General features: G+C 49.0%; 1 long non-coding RNA gene across 1 annotated transcript in view; it reads left to right on the top strand.

Moving 5' to 3' along the window:
* The window catches only part of LOC146862099 (uncharacterized), a 212192-nt gene extending 204994 nt beyond the window's left edge, over nucleotides 1–7198 (top strand). The window contains exon 3 of the long non-coding RNA XR_014978378.1: nucleotides 7116–7198. This is a non-coding gene — a long non-coding RNA (uncharacterized LOC146862099). The remainder of the gene's footprint in view (nucleotides 1–7115) is intronic.
* Nucleotides 7199–14344: the final 7146 nt, after the last annotated feature.

Here is a 14344-nt window from a genome sequence, read left to right as displayed (position 1 = left end):
TGACAGAACAACTCACAATGGTAACCTGGGCAAGCCCTTCACATGAGCCATCAATGGCATGGCACCTCAGCCACACACTAGCCAAATGAGGGGAGAGGTTGCAACAACCAGGCATGTGTGAAGGAGGCAGGAGAACCATGACTGGGAAAGCACACAATGCCAAGAGTGACCGAGATGTGCTGGTCAGACCGCAGTATGTAAAACACACCCATATCCATGGCGACACACACCACTGGTGTATGGAGTGTGGTGGACAGTGGATGCAACCATGTCCCCCCGGCCAGTGGGGGAGTTCGCACAAATGTTGCCTGTTACGCCCCCCGTAAGCATGAGGGAGTGGGATTGCCTGGCGTACACCAGGGCAGCGTATGGGTGTGAATAAAAAGCATGTAGCCCTGGGTGTGGTCCACTTCAGGAAAGCACAATGTCTTTGCCAGGGCGGCGCCTCTCACCACGGCACGAGGCCGACGCCGTCCTCGTGAGCAGAGTTGCCTGCGATCCTGTGCGCCTGCCATACCCCGGCCCGCTGGACCCCGAAACTGCCAGGCCTGCCCCTGCACAGCCAGGCCACACTGATCATCTGCCGACACTGGCTTGTGTCAAGGAGGGTCCACCACGTGCCGGTGCAAGCTCCAAGCATCAGTTCAGTGACTTTTGCAGCCTCCGCAGACGATTGCTGGCCCCGCGATGATGGCCCACATTACTCCTTCCACAATCACATACTGCACCGGCGTCCTCTTTGGCCCAGTAGGTCCCATATGTTAAACTGTGTCCTGTGTCCTGAATGGCAGTGACCCCAAAATCTGGGCAGCGGCCACAGCAGCAGACCCTCCCGATCAGTGAGGCATAGTTCCATATGGGCATCTTGTGACATGTGGTGCCACTAACCCTGTTCAATGCCAGCCGGCCACACGTGGTGCCAATAACCCTGTTCAACGCCAGCTGGCCACACGTGGTGCCACTAACCCTGTTCAACGCCAGCCAGCCACATGTGGATGAAGGACCAGGACTACCCTGCGAACTAGTAGGTCCCACATCCAGCACCTTGCGTGAATCACAAATGGTCCACACCAGTGGTCTCACGGAGAGGAGTACGAGGAAGTCCGGATGAAACCCGGGTCACAGTCACGGAGGTGACAGACCACTATCAACAACTGACCTGGTGCCATCAACCCTGTTCATCGCTAGTCTGCATCTTGGGTGCCACTGAACCTGAACTACGCAGGCCGGTGGGGCCATCCAACCCATGCCGGCAACACTCGGTGAATGGCCCGTGCCGAGCGCTACCTCAGGCCTACACTGTGGTCCATTAGGTCACACATGTGGAACTGTGTTTTAGGTAAGATGTGGAGGAATCCACACAATTGGACACACCTCATCACTGGCGGCATCCCCTAACTTCACTGGTGCTACTAACTCTGTGCGCAATGGATCATGGGCCCCATCTGGTTGGACCCTGATGGCATCAGATCCCATGGCCTGGTGGTTTTCTGCATTTTCTTCTGGCTGGACTGGACTTGGTGTCTGACATGTGTCTGTTCAATTCATCTCCACAATAGTGACTGTATCAGTGTGGGCCTGCCCTCTGCAACCTGCCCTGGGGGTACACCTTCCACTGTCCCTAGAGACACTCGGCGACAAGACCCATTGTCATCCCATGGACCTGGTCTTCAGCCTTGACCCTGCCCCAGTGCACCGCAAGTCAGCGGCCCTTGGTGGCAGGCCATGCAGGACATTGTGTATGCGGGCCACTAACTCTGTGCAGCACAAATCATGGGGCCTTTATGGTTGTATGGTTGTGTCCTTTACGATGTACACTGTTGTCGATTTCTGACTGCACCAGGCAGCCCTTGCCAGCTGGTGTGCACACAACCCACACACATCCAACACAGGTGTGACTCGGTAAGTGTGCCTGCTAATAAATATGGCCGAGCGCACGTGCCTATCGCCATTCACAACATCTGAGTAAGTGTGTCCGTGTGTTCACGGCCCTGCAACATCACAGGGTGCTGTCTTCTGCGGACGTTGCCATGTCATCTCAGCGTTGGCAGTGACCCTGGACATGTAGCCCCACACCTGCCCCCGACATGCACAGGCTGTGCGTGCTGGTTCAGCAGGGGTGGCAGAACGTGGTTGATGTGGCCCGGTGCAGCACGTGCAGTAAGTGTGTCTCTGTATTGGGGTATTGTCACCACCAGGGCCACAGTACACGATGTTGCAATGTGGCATGTACCAAGAGGGTAGGCCCACAGGTACCGGGATATGTAGGAGCGCTAGGATGTTCGGGGTCTTGGCACATGCATGCCTTGTGTGATGTGTATCAGTCTTGCGGATTCATGAGTCTGTTGCCCGTCCTCATTCGCTGCACGGTCCCAGCCAGCCATGGGCTGGACACCTGTGTCTGCCCTGTCTGGACCATTGGCCTATGCCCAAGTGGGCGTTGAAGGCCAGCATCGCGGTGTTGTTGGCATGGCGCTGGACATGCATGGATAGGCATTAGAATGGTGTCCCTTAGGAGTGCACATGATACAACTGTGCAGCGCACCCAAGTGTGGGTGCCTGTGGCAGGGCAGAGCATCTGTGTGGCAACGTGACACACAGTGAGTCCACTCATGTGCATCTTGCTCGGCATATCATCCATGATTCCCAGGGTTGCAGACTTCCCACCACACCCAAGACCGGCCTCTGTACGTCTCCTGTATGCATGCAGCTGGTGAAGTTAACATACGGATGAAAGTCCTTTGTCTGTACTATCAGGCGGTATCACATCTGCAGCTCTGAGCAGGAACTTGCATGTGCCCAGCACCCCCTGACAGGTACGATGGCATTTGCTTGCGAATCCCACACTACGCACTGCCCGGCGTGAGACCAAAGTGTACACATCCCACATGCAGTGGTCCTTGGTCATAGTTGGTGTGCGTGATATGGCCTTTGCACATACTCCCACCCCACCCTAGGCCTGCACCCATTGCACACAGACACTGCTCATTGCACCGAGCTGTGCCAATTCATCCTCCGGACTGTCTCAGGGCAAGCCAGTGCCGCTTCAAGCAGAGCCACTGACGCAATGGCAGACCATCCCGGACACATGGTCTACTCCAGTCATGTGGATCTGTATCGTGCACGTCTGCTGCATGTACTGGGGGCACTGCCATTGGCAGTGCTGCGGATCAATTACCGGGTGGGCTTCTGTCTTGCGCACGTCACCTGCATGAAGCATGTGTTACATTGTCGCTCGTACATATTCGAGTGGTCCATGGATGTCTGCCTCTCTAACGTAAAGGTAGCTGACCTGGATTTCGACGTGTGTGTGTGCCCCCTATTGGACCATGGCCAGGTGTGTCACCAGGATGACCGCTTATGGCAGGTATGGATGTTCGGCATGAATGCTGGAAACTGGACCTGGGAGATTGCACGAATCGTCGTGTGCAGTGAGCACATTGAGCCATTACCCGATTTGGCTTTGGTGCACATTGGGTCCACTGGTTGGAGTTAGCACATCTGTCCTGGTCAGTTCATGGATTACGTCGACGACATGTCAGATGTGGAGGCCAACGATCGCTCAATGGAGATGTTGGCCTACGCAGCTGGACCCGCGTTCAAGGACGAGTGAAAAGGTACCTGCAGCCTTTGCACTTGTCACAACACATGGTTGCATGTTGTAGATATGGTCACAAGTCCAGAAACGACAGTGGACATGGCTACATTGGCCAGGACTCATGTTCCAGGCGTGGAAAACCAACGCGGGTTGACACTGACTTCTGTTGGTGAGGGACTCCCCCGAGATGGACATGTGCGTTTACCAACGTTCCTCATTCAGACATGCTGCTGCATTGGTCTGCATGTCGTGGCACTTCTCTTGGCTGTACGGACTCGCACTTGTTGATAAAGTTTCCGCACTTTCACTTCTCTCCAACTGTGTTGTATCTTGATTTGCATGCCAATGTGTGTCATGGGCTCTCTGCCTCCCTGCCATCCGTGCATTGCTACCCCATCAGGACTATGTGTTTGTACATGTGCATTATCATGTCCCTGTTTCGTGCTTTGCCAGATGTGTATGGCCGTTTACAGGCCACAGGTGGGTGCACTTGTGTCCTGTGTTTGGCTGTGCACAAGTTGGCGTTTATACCACATTGTGTTGGATGTTGGGGGTGCTCTGCTTCCTATGTGAGTGTGCTTCATTGTGTGTGAGATGTCCCTTCAGCTCTGATTTGGCTCACCCTTCTCCCTTTCAGGTGGTGTTGTGTTCACTTCTGTGCCTGTTCAGAGGAGTGACATTGACGGGTTGTGTGACTAGTGCACCTGGTTGGTGTTGTTGCTTGTGGACATGGTTTGTCTGCTGTTGTGCTGTGCTTAGCTGTGCATGTGTGCCATTGTGCCCATCTCCCCCGTCCCCCAGTCCCTGCTGGTTCCTCTTCCTGTTGTGTCTGTTGTTTGGTGCAGTTTGCGGTCCCCGAGTCCTGCCACCATCTCCAGACTGATGTGGTGGATCCAATTTCCTCCATGTCATCCAGCTCCTGGTGTGGCGCTGGACTCCCACCTCCGGGGTGCATTGCTGCCTTCTTTTTGTTGGCGTGTTTCTGCCTGTTTCTGTCTTTCGTATCATTGCTGGAGTTCTGGTTTTGTGCCATTGTCCTCCTCCGCTCTCAGGCTGCATTCATTTTGTCCAAGTTGGCCTGCCATGTACAATGTTTTGTTGCCAATGGGTCTGCTGGCTTGGGTTGCCTCCATTGTGGTTAGCTGTTGTTTTCTGTTTAGTCTGTCTTACTTTTTCAGGCTTTTGTAGTGCTTATTTCCGCCTGCTGTGTGTTTCGCGGTCCTGGCGGCGCTTATCCCTGCTTTCCTGGGCTCATCGCATGTTTTCTGGTTTTGTGATTTGTGTTTTTATCTCCATCGGGGTGGTTGTATCGCGGACATTGGCCGCATTTTCAGAGGACTATCGCATGGTGCCACCTTGTTGTGAATTCCACGTTGACACATGGTTATTTTATCGCAATGGGCTGCGCTGTTGAGAGTTGCGTTAAGCTACTCTTGCGGTAGTCATCACACTTTCTTGTGAATATACCCCAGAGTGTTGAATATTTTGTTTATCCAATCATACTCTCTTTTTATCAACTGTCTGTAGTGTTTGTCACATCTAACCTCCTATAAGACTTGAAATTGGATTTTAGTCAAATATGTAGCATGATCTCCTATTGAGTTACAACTGGTGCTTTGTCCTGTGTCTGTTTATTGCTTTCATGGCCCAAGAATCTTTGCCCTGCTTGCCTCCTTGTGGTGCCTGCACAGGCCAGCCCACACGGACAAGTATATACATACAGGGTATGCCAGGACACCCCAGGGTAACCGTACGCTCTATAAGTGCGACTAACATAACATAACAGGGGGATATTCTCAAGAATGTGTGATAATTATCGCAAAATTAGCTTAACGCAACTTTGCACCTCGCAGTCTATCACGGTAAATAAATACCGTGTTAATGTTTTATTCAAAACCCGGCGGCACCATGCGATAGTCTCACGATAACAAGCCAAATGACTGCGTTAAAATGAACGCAACGCCGAAAAAATGCAAAACACGAACAGGAAAAAAGTTGCAATGCCCCAAATCGCGATACAGAAATCAGCGATACCCAGCGACAGGCCTGCAATTCTCACGTGTCATGCGGGAAAATGCACTATAAAAGCAACAAAAAAAATACACCAAAACCAAAAGAAACTGCGTAGCACCATAGATGCACCCAGACCGAGTGCAGAGGACAACTCGAACCCCACAAGCCCCACGGAGGACCAGCCAGGAACCCCGTGGTAGGGAAAGGGCAAGGAGAAGAGGAAGACGGGGTTCAGTCCTCAGGAAAACCGGATCATCGTCACTGAGGTGATAGAACACTACCAACAACTGTTCGTTACCTCCACTGTGTCTCTGACAACTCAAACGGAAATATGGCAGTCGATCGTGAACAATGTGAATGCAGTCGGAGTGTTGAGGAGGTCAATGGAGGAGGTCAAGAGGCGCTGGCATGATGTGAATAGCCAAAACAAGCAGAAACTCGCTGCCAACCGGAAGGCAGCAACGGCGACTGGAGGTGGGAGTCCTGCGCCACAGAAGGAGATGGATGAGCTGGAGGAAATGGTGGCCACAGTCATCAGTGTGGAGACGGTTGCAGAAGTTGGGGGTCTGGACACAGCTCGATATCAGCTGACCCAACAGCAACAGAGTGAGTAATGACCAGGGACTGGGGGAACTGGTGGAGATGGGTACAATGGCACACATGCACAATTATGTGTAGCACACTGCACACCCACAATGATTGTGGAACATGTCCCTGATACCTTTGGCACTCTGCAGCACAATTAGAAACACAAAGTAGGCCCACATCCACTATGTGCACCAAGTGGCCCCCCTCCCAATCACAAATCTCACAACCTACCTGTGCACATGTGCTGAATCCAGCAAAGCAGCGGCTCTGTGAGCCACACTGACAATGCAAGTGACACTGCATGACCAATAGCATGGCTGTAGTCAAAATACATGACATGGTTCATGACATGACACTGAGGTGGCCCAGTGTGGATCACATACTCAAAGGAACAGGTCACACTCTGACACATCCACGTGCACATACAACCCCTGACGTCAACAGCACATCTGTAGACAAACAATGCACAAGAGTACAAAAGCCATTCAAGAGCACAAATTACCCAAGTCACCAACATCTCAGCACCGTAAAAGCACACAAGTCAAAGGCACACCGCCTCAAAGGGATAAATCAAAGTTGCAGGGGCGACTCTCCCACAATGCAGCACACACACATAGCAATCACAGCACATCAACATTGACGACAATGTGGTACAAAGTGCTACACTTTCACTACAGAAGATAGGACACAACTGGTGCCGCTTGTGCGTAGGAACTGGCCAATCACATCTGGCATTGCAGGAAACTTTGAGATGATAATGTACGAGTCCAACTTCACTTTGGTCATGTATTCGAAATGCCCACATAGCCAGCTCCTCCAAAACAGTCACAATGTACATTGTCATGCAGTCTGTATGTACAATGCGTCAACATACATGGAACACACTGTTAACCTACATTTCCCCATTACATTGCAGAGGGAAAATCAACACCGCCTGCAGAGCAGACCAGACATCTCTTCAGTGATGATGAAGAGGACCCCCTGGTCATCAGCTCCGACACCCTCCAACGGCTCGTGGACAGCCTCTGCACCCCACCTCCAGGAGCAGGGCAGCCCAGCTGCATCGAGGTGACCCCACCCCCTGCACAGCCCACACAGCCCACACAGCAGGAAGCACCCACCACCTCCCAGCACCTCATGAAAAAACACATGGCATACCAACGCATACCAACACCGTGTGTTAGACTGCTAGAGGGGGCTGGCTGAAGAGGTGCGGGTGGGTTTCGACCTCATGGCAGCAAAACTTGATGACCATAGGTGGGTGTATGAGTCCCATCAGGGACCACGTACAGGCCCTAATAGACACCCACAGTCCGTTCCATGCTCTACAACACTCCTTGGCTGACCACGCTGGAGCCATTACTCAGATACAAAAACTGTCTAGTCAGACAGGCTCCAGCGATGACAGTACAGAGATGGCACAGATGCGGAGGACAATGGAGAACATGGAGCAGATGCAGGCTGGAAGGATGGCTGCCACGACTGTACACCAGCGAGATGTAGCAGGGATCTTACATGCCCTGCAGAACCTCATCTTGCCATTGCTGCCACAAAGCCTGTCCCAGATGACTGCTGCAGGAACTTCCCCACATACATCTCCGCCCCTGATATGTCAGTGGCACACAGTGATGCAGCCATACCACCTCCGCCCCTGATGTGTCAGTGGCACACAGTGATGCAGCCATAACACCACCACACATACCTGACACACCTGACACAGAAGACATATCATAGGACTAAGATGTGGATGGTAATGACTGTGTGAGAGAGGAGGTAGTAGCATTCATCCCCGCCATATGGCCTGTTCCTGCTTGGTTCAGCCCTCTGCTTCATGCACTGGAAGAGCTTCCACTGTCTCCCGAAACACTCTGCGACATTCACCTGGACCCCGACATGGACTGCCATATCTACTCTGGTTACCAATGACACAGCAATCAGGCTGCGGACTAAACTCCTCCTGTCCCTATTAGCTTGTCATTCCCCAAAGGACTCTGTTTGGCACACCACTGGGATACCATGTAATGTGGGGGTCTACATTGCCATGTACTGCTCCAGCTCCGACATTCCACAGAATGTGAATAAAACATTCAAAATCACACAGATGTGTCATGTCTATGTTCAATCAATTATAAAGTATGGGTGAATGTAGGGACATTAATTGCACAAAAAGATACACCCTGGGAAATGACATCATTGCGCATGTTTGACCCTGACCCACATGGCCAATTTGATGACTGTGGAGGTGTGAACTAGCTGTGGCCTCATTGCTCATGAACAACAATCTTGCAAGCCCCAAGTCCATGTAGTAAATGGGGCTGTGTGTAAAAATGTCTAATTCGGAAGCAGGCCTAAAGTAGTGTCCCCCATCACATGTGACAACAGAACATCTCTTCGCATACCTACTCACACTCAACTGTGTAGACACAGCCTGTTGTAATGGATCACATTGATCCACATGGGAAGAAGTTGGACACCATACTCCCATTGCTGAAGACATGTAAGAGCACAGGTCTACCAGCAGCTATCCCAACCACAATGTATGACTCACAGAGGTGGAGTTGGGAATAGGGACTCACCCCTAAGTGAAATGTGTTAGTCAGTCCCTCCCTGTGTACGGACAATGCTCATTGAGGCACACGATTTGTCATTCTAATTAACACTCATCACAGTTGTACACTAGTGAAATTGCGAAGACTTTATTAGCATGTGCGTGTCAGTACGGGCAAGACAAGGGCCACAACAGGCCCTAAATGTACATGACCCCAGTACATAATTGATCTATGTTAGACCTGGCACCTTGGCGTGGGTTCTTCCTTACATTTTTTGCTGTTGCCTCATTTGGTTTTGCTGGTGTTAGTTGCTCAGGGCACTGTGCCACTGCTGTCCAGTGCCACAGTGCAAGTGCTCCCTATAGTAAATTGATGTATGAATTTGTGATTCCATGATTGGTTGATTTGGTTTACCTGTCAGACCCTAGTACAGTGCACCAGGAGTAAATCCAAATACTGCTGGTGGGCTTGCAGCACTGATTGTGCCACCCACAGAAGCAGCCTGTAAAAGTGTGTCTAAGGTCTGCCATTGCAGAGCCTGCGTGCAGTCTGGTACTGTCATGCTGACTGGGCAAGTGCACCCACTTGCCAGTCCCTAAACCTTCCTATTTCTTCATATCAGACACCCCTATGGTAGACCCAAGGGCAGGGTGCACTGTAAGGATAAGGTAGGACATGCCCTGGTGTGTGTGGCATGTTCCAATAGTGAATTACAGCCATTTTCGTTTTTCACTATTGCAAGGCGACCTGTTCTCCATAGGCCAGAATGGGCAGTTTGGTTATTACATCTTATAATCTTAACTGACTCAGGGAACATGGTAGAAATTCGAATTTTGTATACCTGAACTCAGAATGATAAAATACATCTTTTAGTGAAGTTGGTTTTAACATTCTGTGTTTGAAAATACCACTTTTAGAAAGTAGGTATTTTCTTGTCTAACCATTCAAACCTGCCTCTGCTAGGCTGTGTATTCCTTGTCTGGAGTTTGAGTGACAGGGCTGGGGAATTCCAGGAGACAGGGTGAGGTGTCCCAGTGGTGAATAGAGAGATCTGCATCTAGATGGGTGGGAGGAGTGGCACCTGGGACCTGAAAAGGGCTGTGCCTTCCCTCCACAATGCTGGCTCCACCTCCTGTGGTGCGTCTGATGTCTCTGCCCTGCACTCTGAAAGGAAAGAAGGAGTCAGGTAAACAAAGTGCTCCAGGACTGACCAGACCCGGTTTGAACAAGGCAAAGGCCCCTCTGCCTTCAGAGGACAAAGGATTTTTGGGTTTAAATATTGGGACCCTGATCCCAAGAATTTAGATCACTTTGGGAAACAAGAAGAAACTCTGCTTAGGAGAGGAATCAAGAAGAAACTGAGAAGAGACTATCCCTGAAACTGGGGGATTGGCCTGCAGGGGTTGCCCACTGCCAAAGAGAGGAGAAAGGAACTTTGTGTGTACTTTTGCTCAACTTGTGAAGGACCTCCAAGGGCTTGAAAAAGAGCTTGCCTCCTGCTGAAGTCTCAGGAACAACAGACTTCCCCCCCCAGCTCCCCAGAGTTTTTTGGAACTGCCTACTGCTGTTGTTGGGCCGTCTGAGGCACTGCGTGTCGCAAGGGGCTGGAAGCGCGACTCAAGAAGGAGAAGCGTGCCGCCGTCAGAGCTGTTGTCGTCGCATCGCTTAAAGTGTGACGCTGCTGCAGCTGTCGCATCGAGCTGAAGCATCTCGCATCATCCAGGAAGTGTCTCACAACGCCGAAGAAGTGTGTCGCCATTGTAGCTATCGTAGCTGACGCATTGCACCGCATCAAGAGAAGAGTCTCGCATCAAGGAAGAAGCGTGTCGCCATCGCAGTCATCGTAGTTGTCGCATTGCACCGCATCAAGAAAAGCACCTCGCATCCACGGAGAAGCGTGCCGCCGTCGAAGCTGTTGTCGTCGCATAGCGTAAAGTGTGTCGTCTCTGCAAGCTGTCGCATCGAGCGGAAGCGTCTCGCAATGTCGGAGAATAGTGTCGCCGCCAAGGCTGCTGTCGTCGCATCGCGTAAAGTGTGTCGCTGCTGCAGCTGACGCATCAAGTTGAGTCTTCTCGCAACATCGGAGAAGCGTGCCGCATCTGGAAGATCTTCACGTCTTTATTTCTTTGCACCAAAATCTTCGACGCATCAACATCGTTGCAACACTTTTGTTGTCCTGCGTGTCGCATCTAAAAGGTACATTGACTTAAAGTGTCGCATTTAAGAACTAAAGAGACCTAAGCTAAATTCTACCATCTAAAGTAACAGAATTGTGTATTTTTTGTCATTTAATGGTCTTGTGGTAAATCTATATAAAGAATACTTATTTTTTATATAAAACCTGTGTGGTGTCCATCTGTAGTGTTGTCACTTGATTACTGTATGTGTTCACAAATGCTTTACACACTGCCTCTAAGAGAAGCCTGTCTGCTCGTGCCAAGCTACCAAGGGGATGAGCAGGGGTTATTTTAGGAGTGTACCCCTTTACCCTGACTAGAGGCGAGGGTCCCTATTTGTCACAAGTACCTACCTGTGCCAACTAGAGACCCCCAAGTCTAACAATCTACATCTGTCGTTGGCTGAAGTGTCCACCACCATTGTTATCGGAGGGGATTTTAACACCCTATTAGATCCATTACTAGATAGATCCATCAGCAAGATTAGGGGACAGGCTTAGGCACCCAGGACAAGGCAGGCCCTGAAGCATATAATCTACGAAATGGGCTTGGTGGATACATGGAGACAGTTAAAAAGGCAAAAACGAGGGTATACCTTTCACAGCAAAAAATATTCCCACTTCTCCAGACTAGATTATCTATTAGTAAACCGTCTGTGGGCAGGTAAATTAAAAGAGATAAATACTTGACCAGCCCATATATCAGACCATGCTCCGGTCAGTGTAACATTATCTGGGGTGAAAATAGGTTACAATGTGAGATGGAATTTGAAAAGATCCATCCTACTAAACCCAGACGTGTCCACCCTTGTGAGGGAAAAGACAAAGGAGTTCTTTTTGGATAACGGCCAGCCGCCCCTTGGATATAATATGGGATGCCTTTAAGGCTTATATACGAGGGATACTACAAAGTCAAGCATCATATTTAAATAAGCTCGATGGAGCAGAACTAAAATGTTTGGAGAGGAAAGTGGTGGCGTTGGAACTGAAGTTGCAGTCTGTAGACCCCACCCAAAATGCTTTAATGAAACAAGTGGAAGAGGCAAGGTTAAATTATAGAATGAATCTAGAGGCTAAGTGTCGTGAGAAGTGGGCGACTGGTCGCACGAAACAATTTGAGTATGGAGAGAAGGCTGGTGCATTGTTGGCCTGGAAGTCAAGGGCTGATAGGTCCCGTAATCATATTTGAGAATTAATAATCAACGCTCAGGGAGACACTTCAAATAAGGAAGACGAGATGCAGGATCGCCTGGTCTTGCTTTTTTCGGAATTATATACTGAGGAAATCAGGCCAGAGAAGGGGGCATTAAAGCATTGGCCTGATAAATTGGATCTTCCAGTTCTTCAAAGTGAAGACCGGAAGATAATAGAGGCCGAAATTACTGAGGGTAAAATTAGAGAGCATATAAAACATCTAAAAAATGGGAAGGCAGCAGGCGGGGACTCATTACCAGGAGAGCTATATAAGATAATTGTAGATAAAATAGTCCCAGAAATGGTATTACTGTTTAATTCGATCTATAAGAGGGAGGAACAAATTCCGGCTTCATGGATTGAAGCTATAATTACTTTGATCCTTAAGCCTGCAAAGGATCCGAAGAGTGCGGATTTGTATCAGCCCATCTCCATGCTAAATGCCGACTATAAAATCTACACTAGCATTTTGGCAGGGAAATTGGCAAAGGTAGCCCCCCAACTAATTCATGTAAATCAGAAGGCTTTTATCTCAAAGCGACAGATTCAGGATTTGACTCTGTCTTTGATCGGGACTATTAATCTAGCAACCACGCGATCGTTTCCCTTGGCGGTAATCACTATAGATGCCGCCAAGGCATTCGATCGTGTATGTTGGGCGTTTCTCTGGGCGGTCTAGGAATCAATGGGTTTTGATGCGGGTTATATTACGGCTATAAAAAACTGTATCACGGTCCTACAGCTAAGATTTTAGTAAACGGAGCTTTGACAAAGAATTTTAAGATCACCAGGGGTACGAGGCTGTGCTGCCCATTGTCCCCCTTCCTCTTCGATATTTACATCGAACCCCTGGCTCATCTCCTTCGGAAAGATGACCAGATAATCCCTATTCACTCAGTCCGCTCTTGTAGCAAAATCGCCCTATTTGCAGATGATCTTATAATTTATACCTCTGACCCAGGTAAAACGATACCAAGGATGGAAAAGTTAAATAAAGAATTGATGGAAGAATCTTCCGCTTACTCTATGGGAGGGTGAATTTGATAAAAATGTCTATCCTCCCTAAACTAACATACATATTCAACTGCATCCCATTAAAGTTCCCTAAAGAAATGATAAATAAAATACAAGGGAAAATAACTAGTTTTATCTGGGCCTCTAGCGGAATACGTCTTTCATGGAAAAAGCTAAGGAGGCGGATCCAGGTGGGTGGCCTAGCCCTGCCGGATCTTAACTTATATTGTATGGCTTTCCAATTTAAACATTTTCGAATGCTTATAGGGGACCCTGATTCAACTACCTGGGGCTCTATATTAGAGGAAATGACAAATTAGTTCTGGACAGCTTTTTTGTATAAATTTGGGGCTCAGAATTTTTTTTAAAAAGTAACATTGAAAGTATTAAAAGCATCCTTGAATCTATGGCATACAATGAGGAAGATGCTTAATATAGGATACTTCTCGGAATTTGATCCCATCTGGCATTCCCTAGGGACACCGGAATGCCTAAAAGATGGTTTGACGTTACCACTGAACAAAGCCAGGTTGATTAAGTGGGGTGAACTACTATTCGAACTGGTCCCTTGGAAAGTATTGAAAGCCAAGACTGATAACAGACTATTGAAATTTAAATACATTCAGTTAACGTCATGGCTTTCCACAATATCCTGTGATACAGGGTTGTTATGGGACTTCAAGAATGATTTTCAGGATACTAGAGCACAGAACAAAGAAGTCTCCAAGTGGTATACGCAACTTGCGGATGTAGAGGGAAGGAAACTAGAGCCTCCATATACTATCGGGCAGGAAGTACTTCAGGAAGAGGACTGCAATCACTCTGGAAGGACTCCCGAAAAGCATTATACTCTTTAGTGACACCAGCAAATTTCAAAAGATATCACTTTTTTACAATAAATAGATTGTATTGGACACCGCAAAAAATAGCCAAGTTCATATCTCAGCCGATCCCTAGTTGTATAGATGTAAAACACCAAAAGCCAATGATATATATATTTTTTTACATGCCCCGAAATAATGCAATATTGGAAGGTGGTGGAATCCACCATTTGCGACATCTTGAGGATACCATTAACATTGACAGCAACTTTAGTGCTCTACGGGGTGAACCACGATTTGCAAACAAGGCTTGATAGTAAACAAAGAGGGTTGATATTTTACCTGTTATTATTGGCCAGACGAGAGATATGTAAATATTGGATGGACTCTG

This window comes from Triturus cristatus, chromosome 2_2 (assembly GCF_964204655.1).
Source record: "Triturus cristatus chromosome 2_2, aTriCri1.1, whole genome shotgun sequence".
NCBI lineage: Eukaryota > Metazoa > Chordata > Amphibia > Caudata > Salamandridae > Triturus > Triturus cristatus.
This window is presented reverse-complemented; position numbering and strand designations above follow the sequence as displayed.